Here is a 13,303-nt window from a genome sequence, read left to right as displayed (position 1 = left end):
ACAGTCGAGAACGCGGAGAGGCAGTGAACGAGAGGGAGTTATGCGTGGGTTGCGTCAATTTTTATATGGGGACAGTGATAGTTTTGGGCGGTGCACGATGGAAATGGGTTGTGCTGCGGAGGAGCCGTGGTTGCTGTTTGTGTGGGGAGGAGTGGCTAGCGGCGGCAGCAAACGTAACAAAGGCAGTTCTCTATGCATGGCTAATGTGTGCGTAAAAATATGTGATGTGAAAACCCTAGAGAGATGAGGGAGACTTGCGTGCGGATGGAAATAGAGTCGTGCGTGTGCATGGAGTGGATAAAACACCATAGAGATGTGCGGGGGAGAAACTGCTCATGAACCGATACTTTTTTCAAGATTTAAACGAACGGCCAAGATCTTCAAATAAATAAATAAATAAATCACAACTCGATCCATAACATAAAAACCAAAAAAAAAAAAATCTAAAATACTAAATTTAAAAATAAATAAATAAATAAAAATTTCATAGTTCAACCATACAAATTCCGAGTCCGGATGTTACAGTAGTCTCACTATGATACCGACTTTCCATAACCGTAAATTTTACAAGCCAGTACGATAAAGGCATTTATGAGCAAGATGACTAGTCAAACCGGGAGGAGTAAGTAGGAGGACTTGATTAATGTTCGGCTTTGCCCCTAGGGGCTGAACTTTTATTTGATCTCAAATGGGTTATGGTCCGTAAAAACTCATGATACTATGGTGGTAACTAGGCTAGTTATGGATGGCATTTTGATGATGTGTTTGGAGATATAAAATTTCCTTTAGTACCGATATATTTTAGATTGAATATTTAATTTTGGCTGCGATTCCATCGTATTATTAGTAACATGCTCGGAGCATGATTATAACTAGCATGAACACATGGAGTGTGTAACCTAGTGTTATATGCTCCGACTTTGCGGCAATCGCCAAATCACAAGCGAAGGGAGCATGGGTGGATGTAGGGGTATTTTCAACATATGAAGTTAAAACATACATAATTATATATCATACATGAGCTGATGCCAATGCTCTAAGACCCAAAATGTAGAGCCCAATCCAATACATAGTTAATAAAAAAAAAACCTACCCGAATTCCAACCCATAACTCAGGTGACTGCTTATTATCTTGTTTTCCTCAACAATAAAGTATACAACCCATGACCCATTCCTACTACCATCGTGGATAATAGAGAACATTATGTATATGTTTTGCAAATTTATGTAGAGAATATCGTTCAATGTTGTAGGACATTTCTAAACTACCTTTATTTTTCCTTACCTTTTCATGTGAATATTCACCTCCTTGATTTTTTTTTTTTTTTGTTTCTATTTCTTTTTCTGCTGAACTCTTGAACTGAAATTTCAAAATGATTTAACAAATGGTATCTGCAGTAGGTCTCTCCTACATTGCTGTTTTCTGATTTCTTTGCAGATTCAGGTGCACTACATATTCAACATTACACCCTAGCATGAGTTTTTAAGTACTTTGACTAATCCAAGACCATCAGGCACACTATTTGGAACTGAAATGGTTTCATTTATATAATAAAAAGCTAACAAAAAGAGAGATTTTCATTGAAAAACTATCACTATTAAGTGCACCTACAAAAGTCTTTATATTCCTACTACATCATGTTCTTTTCCCCTTTTACATTGTTTGTTTTCCACTGACCAGGTGAATATATATTGTCAATCGTTGTTTGTAACTTATCAATATCATATATATACATATATTAAATGACAGGGAAGCAGATCAGCTACATGTCAACTCTCTCCATTCAACACTAGGTATCTCTTGCGCATAGGTGGCCTTCAGAAATTTGTTACTGTAACAGTTTACAAGTGTGTGTATATATATATATATGTATACTTAAGTTTTGATTTGATTTGGATGGTTGGTATTGCATCTAAGCTGGCTCTAAATTTATTAATAACTCATTGTTTGATCTAATGAATAATTTTAAGATATTTACTTTGATGTGGTGACAAATGTGGTTGGTTGGTTTGGCTGTTGCTGTTTTAGGAGATAAATTCCATTAGTTGCTATTGATCTTGGAGATAGATTCAATTTGTATATTTTGATAATTAATTATTTAAAGTCATTGATTTATTTTCTATGTTCCAAGATTTTATATGTTAGCAAACCCATAAGATTAATAAGTTCTTTAAGCCTTAAGGTGAATCTTCTTATCAATCTTAAGCAAATACCTTCCTCTAAGTCTCCAGGACCAAATGGTTTGATAGGCTTCTTTTTCAAAAAAAATATTGGGATATTGAATAAGAGGAGCTCAATGGGGTCATTAAAAAAATTTTCATCAATGGTCACATGTTGAAAGAAATGAATCATACCCACATTGTTCTTGTTCCTAAAACTGATTCACCAACCACCGTACTATTAGTCTCACCAATGTCTGTTATAAAATCATTAAAAAATTCTTACAAACAGACTTAAGAGAATCATGCCCAAGGTCATATCCCCCAGCAATTGGCCTTCCTCCCAAGTAGGAAAATTCAACAAAATACAATTCTTGCACAAGGAATTTTCCACTCACTAAAGAAAAAGAAAGGAAGAAAGGGATTAATGACCATCAAAATTGATATGGAAAAAACTTTTGATTTCATGGAATGGAACTTTTTGACAACCATCCTCTCACCTCTTGGTTTCCAACAACCCTGGATCCATTAGATCAAAGAATGTATCTCGATTATCTCCTACTCAGTAGTGATAAATGGTAAGCATGAGGGGTTCTTCTGCCCCTCCAAAAGACTGAGGCAGGGTGATCCATTATCCTCAATTCTCTTCATTCTAGGCAGTGAGATTCGTTTTCAACTCATCTATAGAGAAGAATAAGTAGGAATCATTAAGGGAATCAAACTGAGCTCTAATGGACCCTCCATTATCCACCTTCTCTTTGTTGATGACCTTATTCTCAGTGGCACGGCCACAACTCAAAATGCTCAAGCTTTCAAGGATTATTTGGATAAATACACATTCTAGTCGGGTTAGAAAATCTATTCTGGCAAATCATCAATTCAATTCAGCACCAATATGCCTCTTAATTCAATTAGAAAAGTCAGAGACATCATAAACTTCAAACTCTCCCCATCTGGAGCCAAATACCTAGGGCTTCCTCTCAATTCTGGTGCTTTAAGGAAACTTCATTTTAACGAAATTCTTAAAAGGATCCAAGGGAAATTAGCAGGCTGGAAGACCAAACTCTTATCTCAAGTAGGCAAAAATACACTCGTTAAAACAATGGCTAGTGTTATTCCTTCTCATACAATGTCCTCCCTTTGGATCTCTAACTCTCTTTCCAAGAAAATTGATGAAGCTCTCATGAGATTTTGGTGGGGTTTTGAAACCAACAAAATCCATAACTTCACCCCAAAATCCTGGAACTCTATCAAATGTTTGGAAAGCCTAGGGATTAGCTAGCCGCAAATTTTAACAAAGCTTTGCTCTGCAAACTAGGTTGGCACTTTATAAGTAGTGAAGCTAGCAATTGGAAAACCATTCTTTCAACAAAATATATGAGAAACTCTAACTGGCTCTCTATTTCCACAGAAACTCTAGATTTTGGAAAGGACTATTGAAGTAGAAAAATTTCTTTGCCACTAGTTTTTGTTTTCATATCAATAAAGGGACAAATACAAAATTTTGGTATGATCCCTAGATTCCATCCCTCTGTCCATTGATTCCAACACCTAAACCCTCTGACATACCAAAAGACCCTACCATGAGAGTCTCAAAATTAGCACTGCAAAAACCAAGAAGATGGAATACACTCATTCTTCAAGCTCTTTTCACTCACGAAACAGTTTAGGAAATCAAAAAATTTCATCTACCCCTATTCCATTTCCACAACCAAGAAGACATTCCGAAATGGAAACATCATTCTTCAGGAAAATTCTTGGTTAAATTTGTCTATGAGGCAATAACTTCATCTACATCCGGCCTTAACATCATTAAACCTCCACATTTTTGGAAAAACACTTTGGTTTTTAAAAGTTCAAGAACACTTAAAACATTTCCTCTGGAAAGTAGTTAGCAACAACTACCCACTAGAAATCTCCTCAGCACCTGCATTCCACTCACAAAAGACCAAAAACATTGCCCATTTGTCAGATGGAAAATGAAACTCTCACACATCTCTTCCTAAATTGCACTTATTCCAGAATACTTTGGCGACATGGATATTTCTCAACTAGCTGACTAGGGTATCATCAATTGGACAAACATGATTCTCAATCGTTGCAACAACATAAATATCCCTCTTGATGAAACTCACCAGCTCCAAATACTTTTGCACTCATTGTTAATTTACCATCTTGTGAATAAATATGGGTGTTCTATTTTTAGCCCAAACAAAATACGTTAAAGTAGTTTTTGCTATGTGTTTTCCTATATTTTGAAATTTGCTATGCTGTCATTAAACTTGGTTTAATCATAGGTGATGATTAGTGTGATTTTAATGTATATATGTCGGTACTATGTGTTTTTTGTTGAGGTTGATTGGTGATCTATTTTTTAGAATGCTAAAAGGTTCGGTTAAAGGTTTTGCTTGGTTCTATAATTTTATTTTTTGCTTTTGAAGGGTATTAAGTGGATAAAGTACGTACTTGGGTGTCTAAAAGTTTAAAAATTTCTTTAATTAGTAACTTTGCTATACCTTATGCTACTTTAATTTTAATGGGAGGTGTTATCTAAACTAATTAAAATATTGCTTATGTGAATTGGTTATAGCTTAGTTAGTTTAGATATAAGAGATTAATTGTGCATGATGTATTATGATATGTAAAGCTGTCCAAGTATTCCTAAGCCAATGTCATGCCATGTCTTGATGTAAAAATACCCAATTTATGTTGTCCCCCGTTTGGTTAAATTATACATAACCCAAGAGTCCAAAATATTGATAAGCTAACCCTTTTATAATGAGGGACCACAAGTTGATTTAAAGGTCATGTTTCCTAAACACTAAGCTCGTTTAGCCTACTTGAGATGCCTAAATCTATTCTAAAGCCCATTATTGAGAGTTTCCAGCTTTTATCTCCTAATGTCCATAACCCAACGTGAGTTTTAACCAAAGAGAACTTGCTTGAAGCCTATGAATTCTTAACTACTTTTTCATGTAAGTTTTTTAAAATAGCCTTTCCATTGACAGCTAGCATGTCTTAATATTTAAGTTATTTCTCTTGTAAGTTGAGGTGAGGAGTAGTCATTTGTGTTAATGTTAAGCACATAAGGGACGTTAGATTATAATATCGTGGCTTTCTCTTTTAAAGGGAGGGCTAAAGAATATTGTATGAGTATTAACACACTTATGCTATTTATTGGAATAGGACCTATATTGAAGTTAGAAGTATCGAGGAGCATAGAGGTAAGTAGCTATAACCATGCTTCGTACACCAAGATCTCTTTATGAAAGAATGTTTCTCTCTTATTGCAACTGTTCTTATAAAGAAAGAGTAAATCAATATAGTATGTACAAAACCTTTCTTGATAGCCTTTGTTAAGCACCCTACCGATTATAATTGTGTGTATGTGTATAAGGTAATGTATGCACGTAGGTTATAAATCATGAGAATTTCATACATGCTCTCTCAAGAAACTTATTGATTATTCCTATACGTAGTATAGCATGAAAATGTATCTTGTTCATAAAAATGCTTGTGCATCGGACTAAGAAAGATGATGAAAATGTTTTGATTGCAAAGGAAAGGAAATGAATGTCTCATGCCTTATGCTTTAAGTGATGCTTTAAATGACGCGAAGAAAATGTTTTAAAATGTCCCTGAGAGCTGACGTTTTAAAGGATGCATTGAAAGACGATGTTTAAGCTCATGCTTTAAATGATATTTTTCCATGAATGAATTGTTAAATGAAAAGGACTGAATGAAAGAAAGAAATGACTGAAAGGAAATGAATGTTTTAATGTATGAAAATACGTAACGGCCATGACTAATAAATGAATGATGGTACCAAAGGACTATGCAGATTGCAATGCCGGGTAAGTAGTACTGGTGGTGCACCCAATGCTGCCCCTTGACTAAAAGGGATTTCCAACCTGTTGTTACAGGCGGAATCCAGGTCCAAAGGAAGACCGCTAACCCCAACACAAAGGGCGTAATAGTGTGTACCGGCTAAAGGAAAGTGAAATATAAAAGCATAGTTATTTCTCAAAGATATTCATGCATGAAAGTATTGTTTATTCCTTAAAATGTTTATGTATGAAAGCATTGTCAAATTCTCAAAATGTTTATATATGCATGTTTTCAAAAGAAAAAATGATAGATGCCTAGTATGTTAACTGCATGGTGTACTACTTACTGAGTATTCGACTCAATTTTGTGTTTATGATTTTAAACATCCAGGTAAATGACAAAGAGGCTGGGGAGCAAGGCATTACCGTAGAGAGAGAGGTAGATGCTTAGTGTTTTTCTTGTTGGTTCGACCTTACATGGCTGATGGGTTATGTTTATGTATAGACGTTTTATGTTGGGATGGACTCTGAGAGTCTCTTATGAAATGTTTTAATAAAATATCTATCAGGTGTTCCCCTTTATTAAATTAGAAATTTAGAGTACATGTGTGTTATGTTCATGTTGATCGCATATTACTAGAAAATAAAAAAGAAAGGAAAGAAAGAAAGAACATATATGTACATAGCGATTCCACCCTTTCTGGGGCGGGGTTGTTACATTTGTATGTTCACCTCTTATTTGTATTTGAATGTCTTAGAACTTATGAATAAGAACATGGTTGCATGTTCTAATATTTTCAAGCCGTAACCTGAGATGTACATGGATGCGTATGATTATTGCTATGTGGTCATGATAAGTTTCAGCATTTGCATGTATCCCATGAAAGCACAAAGTTTCAGAGTCCATGTCACATGCATTGCGTTTTTGTGAAACTTTTCAAAAAGAAAAAGTCTTTTAAAGTTTTACCACGACCCCAAAAGTTAGGACAAGGAATTGCCCAAGTGGAACTCCTTTGTTCACTCAGGAGTGTCTAAAATGGAGTTGTAACCCATAAGTTGACGAAGTATAGTCGGCGGACCTCGAATGGTTCCTAAAATAAAAGGATACCATAGTGGGGTTGCACCTAAAGCTAGTGGGTGCCCTACGGTGAAGGCAAACTGCTGTAATAAAAATGATTATAAGTAAGACGTAGTCACCTTGGTAATGGTTGATTCGGTAACTAGAGGGGAACACGCTATGGATAGGGGAGCTGTGAGGTATTCATTTATAAGTTAAAAGTCAAAGAAAGGCCTTGAGCTCGAAGTTATGCTATGCTATGTTATATGAACAAGAACCTGAGCTCACAAGTATGTTATATGAACAAGAACTGGAGCTCACAACTATGTTAAATGAACAAGTATGAAATGACGAAAATATGTTTTATGAAAGAAAAGGGTTATGAATGTCATGATGCACACAATATTATCAAAAGTAAAATGCAAAAGTAAAGTTTCATGTTCATGCATTCATTTTGAGTTTGCTTACATATTTTGGAGAGGTTGGAAGCTGTAACACCCCGTCCCTGAAGGTCCAGAGAGTTAACTCTTAATACCTAAAATCAACTTAAATAATACAACTATAAAATCGAGAAAATCCCGTAAAATATTAATTCATTTAATCAATCCAAATATCTAAGTTCCTCAATAGGGATAATAAAGAAGATCTCAATAACAGAAATTAAAAACTCTCCAAAACTCAAAATTATCCTTCACTCATCAAATCAAAATACCCGAAAAATAAAATCTGTTTTCTAACTACGACTCTCAAATAAGCACTTGTACCCTCAGACACTTATTCCACTTCGATCATCATGTAACGCCCGGTTCCCTGAGGTCCGGAGAGTTAGCTCTTAATACTTAAGATTAACTTAAATAACACAACTATAAACTCCAGAAATTCCCATAAAATATTAATCCACATAATCAAACCAAAAATCTAAGTTCCTCCATGGCGACAATAAAGAAATCCCCAATAACATAAATTAGAAATTTTCCAAAAACTCGAAAACAACCTCAACTCATCAAATCAAATACCCAAAAAATAAATCAGTTTACTAACTACGACTCTCAAATAAGCATTTGTACCCTCAGACACTTATTCCACTACGATCATCACACATTGCTAAACTTTCTACTCTTATTCTCCAGCTGAACCATCAAAATTATCTGAAAAATATATAGAGATAAGGGGTGAGTTATCAACAACTCAGTAAGCAGAGAATATATACCAGTGTATAAACATGAGCATTTACAGAAATAAGAATGCAGAACAAAACATTTTTATTTTCAGAGTGCGGAAGCAGAACATGTTATCAAAATATCAGAGCGAAGATTTAGAAATAATTTCATTCAAAATATTATTTGGCATAACATAAAAGATCATCATCATCATCAGAACATCATATAAGAACAGAGGCCATGTATAATCCCCGTGGTAGGTTTGTGCATCTGTGGATAGCCAAGCAGAACATGAAACACTTTGTCACCAAGGTGTGCACTCAAACAGAGACCACTACTCTAACCCGTGGCAGGGCTATATCCACTATTATTACCAGTGGTTGGGCCGTATCCACTATTATTACCCGTGGTTGGGCCGTATCCACTATTGTAACCCGTGGCAGGGCCGTAACTGAACAGAACGGAAACAGAATCAAATTCAGAATCAAAGAGTCATGCCAAAGGTTTTCAGAAATCACGTATTATCCAAACAGAGTACTGAACAAAAATCTTCAGAACAGAACAAAATCATATCACAACATAATTTATGCACAAATTTCATATTCACTCTCATTTTCAAAGTTTTGAGATAGAATGTCAAAAATAAGCTCATGTCTACACCAGTTATGACAGAAAATACTTTCTTCTTAAACAGAATCTCATGAGTAATGCAGAACAAATAACTGAGGTAATTCAAATTTCTTTTCATGACAAAACATGCATATTTTCCAAAAAAGACCTCAGTTCATTTTATTTAATGCAAAGTCTAGCATAGGAATCCCGCTTACCTGGACTTCTTAGCTTTTCAGAATTTTCCTCAAAATGTCGAACAATTAACAATCGTCACCTATCAAATAATCAAGTAATTCCCGTAAATTTCCAATCAACCACTTATTTCGATATTTAATCCTAAATTTCTAAAATAACCTACTTAATTCCTCAAAACCTAAAATTTCATAACCTTAAAATATATCATCTTTTTCTAAAATCGCCACTGTCCAATTGATAACTTTGACTAAAAACATTTAAAAAATCTAACTTATTTATTAATGAAAACAACTTATAAAGTTCAACACTAGATAATATAATTATCCCAAAATATTTTAAAGTAAACCCTATTATTAAATAGACTAAAACATATCTAAAATGTAAAAACAACATTACTCCAATATTGTTTACTCTTAACATAAATCTTTACTTAAAAACATAATAAAATAATTTTCTGTAATTATAATTAAATAACAGTGTACTAATACATAATAAAATATAAAAGCCCATTAATATAACCTGCAGTGAAGGGCATTACGGTAATTCAATTAATTCCTTGAAAACTAACCAAAACAAAACCTACATAACTGAATTACATGCACGGCGGAAACTACCCAAGGGAAACCGAGGCATGCGTCGAGGGTGAGGTGTGACGGGGCTGACTGGAGGGACTGCGGTGGCGCGGCAGAAGAGCAGGAGCACGGCGAAGCTTCCGTCGAGCAGCGCTGGGCACTAGAGAAGGAGAGGGAAAAGTGAGCGAGAGAGGGCGGAGAGAAAGGAGGGAGTAACCGAGGGAGGTACTCACCGCGAGGGACAAGGCGGAACTGAGGCGGCTCGAGGCTGACGGAAAAGTGACAACCGGCGGATTCTGTGGCTGGTCCGATAGTTTCCCCGACGTACGGTGGTGACTACCCGTATTAGTGGTGATGCTCTGTTTTTTAGAGGAGAAACAGAGGATTTTAATTCGGTAAAAGCATGGGTTGCTGTTTCCCGTGGCTGTCGAAAGTGTTTTCCGAGGGTTGTTCTGGGCGTCGGTTTAACGTGGAGATGGAGGTTGGGGGAGGACGAACCGGGCAGCAGTGGTGACGAATGCGTTTGGGCTTCCGTGAGGGTGTTGGAAAGCAACAAGGATGGCTAAAAGGTGCAGAGATGACTGTGGGAAACCGAGAGGAGAGGGAGAGAAAAATCACAGGAAGCGGCTATTCTAGGTTTTCGTCATGCACACTAGTGGTTGGCTACGGATGCAAGGTTGACGAGTGCTGAGCCGAGGGCTACGGGTTGCCGTTTGCGTGGGAGGAGTTTTTAGCGGCGGCAGTGTTGGGTAAAATCTCATTGCTTGGGAAAAACATAAGCATCTATATATATGTGAGGTGAAACCCTAGAGAGACGAGAGAGACGTGTGTGTGCATGCATGCCGTGAACGAATGCATGTGTGTATGCATGCTGTGCGACGGAAAAAAAAATAAGCTGTGCAAAAAAAAATAATATAGACGGAAAGAGAAGGAAACGAAAAAAAAAAAAAAAACAAGTGGGGAGAAAAAAAAAAAATAAATAAACAGCATAGATCTCCAAATAAAAAAAAAAATCCACAGTCCAACTATACCAATCCTGGATCCGGGTGTTACAATCACACCTTGCTAAAACTTCCTACTCTTGTTCTCCAGCTGAACCATCAAAATTATCTGAAAAATATATGAAGATAAGGGGTGAGTTATCAACAACTCAGTAAGCAGAGAATATATACTAGTTTGTAAACATGAGCATTTACAGAAATCAGAATGCAAAACAAAACATTTTCATTTACAGAGTGCGACAACAAAATATGTTATCAAAATATCAGAGTGAAAATTTAGAAATAATTTCATTCAAAAATATTCTTTGGCATAGCATAAATGATCAATCATCATCAAAACATCATATCAGAACAGAGGCCACATATAACCCCCGTGGTAGGGTTGTGCATCTGCGGATAGCTAAGCAAAACATAAATCACTCTGTCATCAAGGTATGCACTCAAAACAGAGACCACTACTATAACCCGTGGCAGGGCCGTATCTACTATTATTACACATGGTTGGGCCATATCCACTATTATTACCCGTAGTTGGGCCGTATCCACTATTATAACCCGTGGTTGGGCCGTATCCACTATTGTAACCTGTGGTTGGGCCATATGCCACTATTATCACCCGTGGCAGGGTCATAATTGAATAGAGTGGAAACGATATCAAACTCAGAATCAGAGAGTCATGCGGAAAGTTTTTAGAAATCAAGTCTTATCCAAACAGAGTACTAAACAAAATCTTCATTACAGAACAAAATCATAGTTGCTGGGAGCCACCACCACAGGGAATTCTGAAGCTGAATGTAAGATATTGGTAGTTTTTTATTTTTCAAAAAATTATTGTAAACATTAAAAGTCGGAATTGGATTAATATGCGGTTGGAAATCCAACCAGTCTCCACTTCCGATTGGATTCCACCAAAGGAATCTACCTCTACCTCTACCTCTACCTCTACCTCTACGGAGGTGTAGCGGAGTTGGATTTGGAGTCTGATGTTGAAATTTTTAAAGTCAAATATTGTATTAAAATTTAGTTACATACTAATAGTCTTACAATGTATACATTATACATAATACAAGCTAGACTCATTAATTAGCTAGTCAAATTTTAGTTACACTAATATTTATGTATGATATTGATATTATGATGTGTAGTGTGTATATATAATTGATTATAAGTATATTAATATTATTCTTTAATAATCATCACATCAACTATTAGTATATTAATATTCTTGAATTTAACAAAATAAGTTCTAGACTTTTTATATGAGTATATATGATCAATATATAATTAATACATATTTTTGTTAAAGTTAGAGTCCGAGGTCAAAGTCGAAGCCAGTCAGACAAAAAATCCGACTCTGACTTTAAATGTGCAAAACAAAACAAAAACAAAAAAACTCTGACTTCGACTCTGTTTTATCAAAGTCCCAACTCCGACGGTAGTAGGAGTAGAGTTAGAGCCAAATTAGAAAATCCGACTCTAACTTTAAATGCAATAAAAAAAAAAAATAAATAAAAACTCTGACTTCGACTCTGCTTTATCGAAGCTCCAACTTCGGCAATGCGTAGTAGGAGCAGAGTCAGAGTCAAATTAGATTTTTGAATTTTTGCACAACTCTATTTACCATATATGTCTTAGTGAGAGAGACGTTGTACATTCTTTAGTTGAGTGAATAACCAAAATTTATTTATATAATGTATAAAAAAAAGTGCACATAGGGAAATTTAAAAATTAGTAATTCAATCAAATATCTTATTTTTATTTAATAATTTTCACTTCTCATATTTTATTTTGAACTATTATTTTTTTAATTTTATGAGTTTACCTGAGATATGTATATATATTATATAACACAAGAAAAATGACATTCATCATTCTTTTAACCATCCTTCTTCATCGTCTCTTAATTTGGCATAAATTGATTAATGGATAAATAAAAAGTAACGAAGAGTTCTAGTGTCATTTTATGTCATACCATGGGATAATGAAAAGATGAGTCGGGAGAACCCTATCCAAATTCGAAACAAACTTTTTCATTAGATTAATTGTCATTTAAGGGTAATTTAGTGAGGTAGTCTATGATATATCTTCATAGACATAAAGCTCCATACTTTGGGAATTATATAGCTGTATATAGATATAAATTCTTTTCTAGTAACAAGAAGAGATAACTTGAAAAGTAATAAGAACTATTCCAGTCCTATTACTTCTAAATCCCATTTTTAATCATCATCTGCATGACCGCAGGTGCATGCACAAAATCCCATTTTAATCATTTGATTGAGCATTGTGGTACTGTGTAGTGTTTACTAGAGAATGCAAGCTTAACCTAGATCAATACTTTCTTTGTCAAGTCTTCAATAGTCTTCTATAGGCCTAACATGCATGCCAAATAGCTAAATTCCATTTATTACTTTTTGGAAATTTAAAGAAATATTCATAATTTTGAGTTAAATAACTTTCAATATTCAATTATTCAGATTTTTGTGAATATTATCGACCCAATATTGTTCCTAAACTTGTATTGATCTAAGAAAATGCTAATCACATAAGCCGAATAAATTAGTCAAAATCACAATTGAAGCTTTTTGAAATGATTTATGAGCCTAAGTTCTTCTATGAAAATCAATTGTAAAGTAGATTTAACATACCATATCAAGCCATGCCAATACATCGAGTTTATTTTCATAGAATCTCTTTATGACTAAAGCATTTTTCAAAT

This window comes from Juglans regia, chromosome 13 (genome assembly GCF_001411555.2).
Source record: "Juglans regia cultivar Chandler chromosome 13, Walnut 2.0, whole genome shotgun sequence".
NCBI lineage: Eukaryota > Viridiplantae > Streptophyta > Magnoliopsida > Fagales > Juglandaceae > Juglans > Juglans regia.
This window is presented reverse-complemented; position numbering follows the sequence as displayed.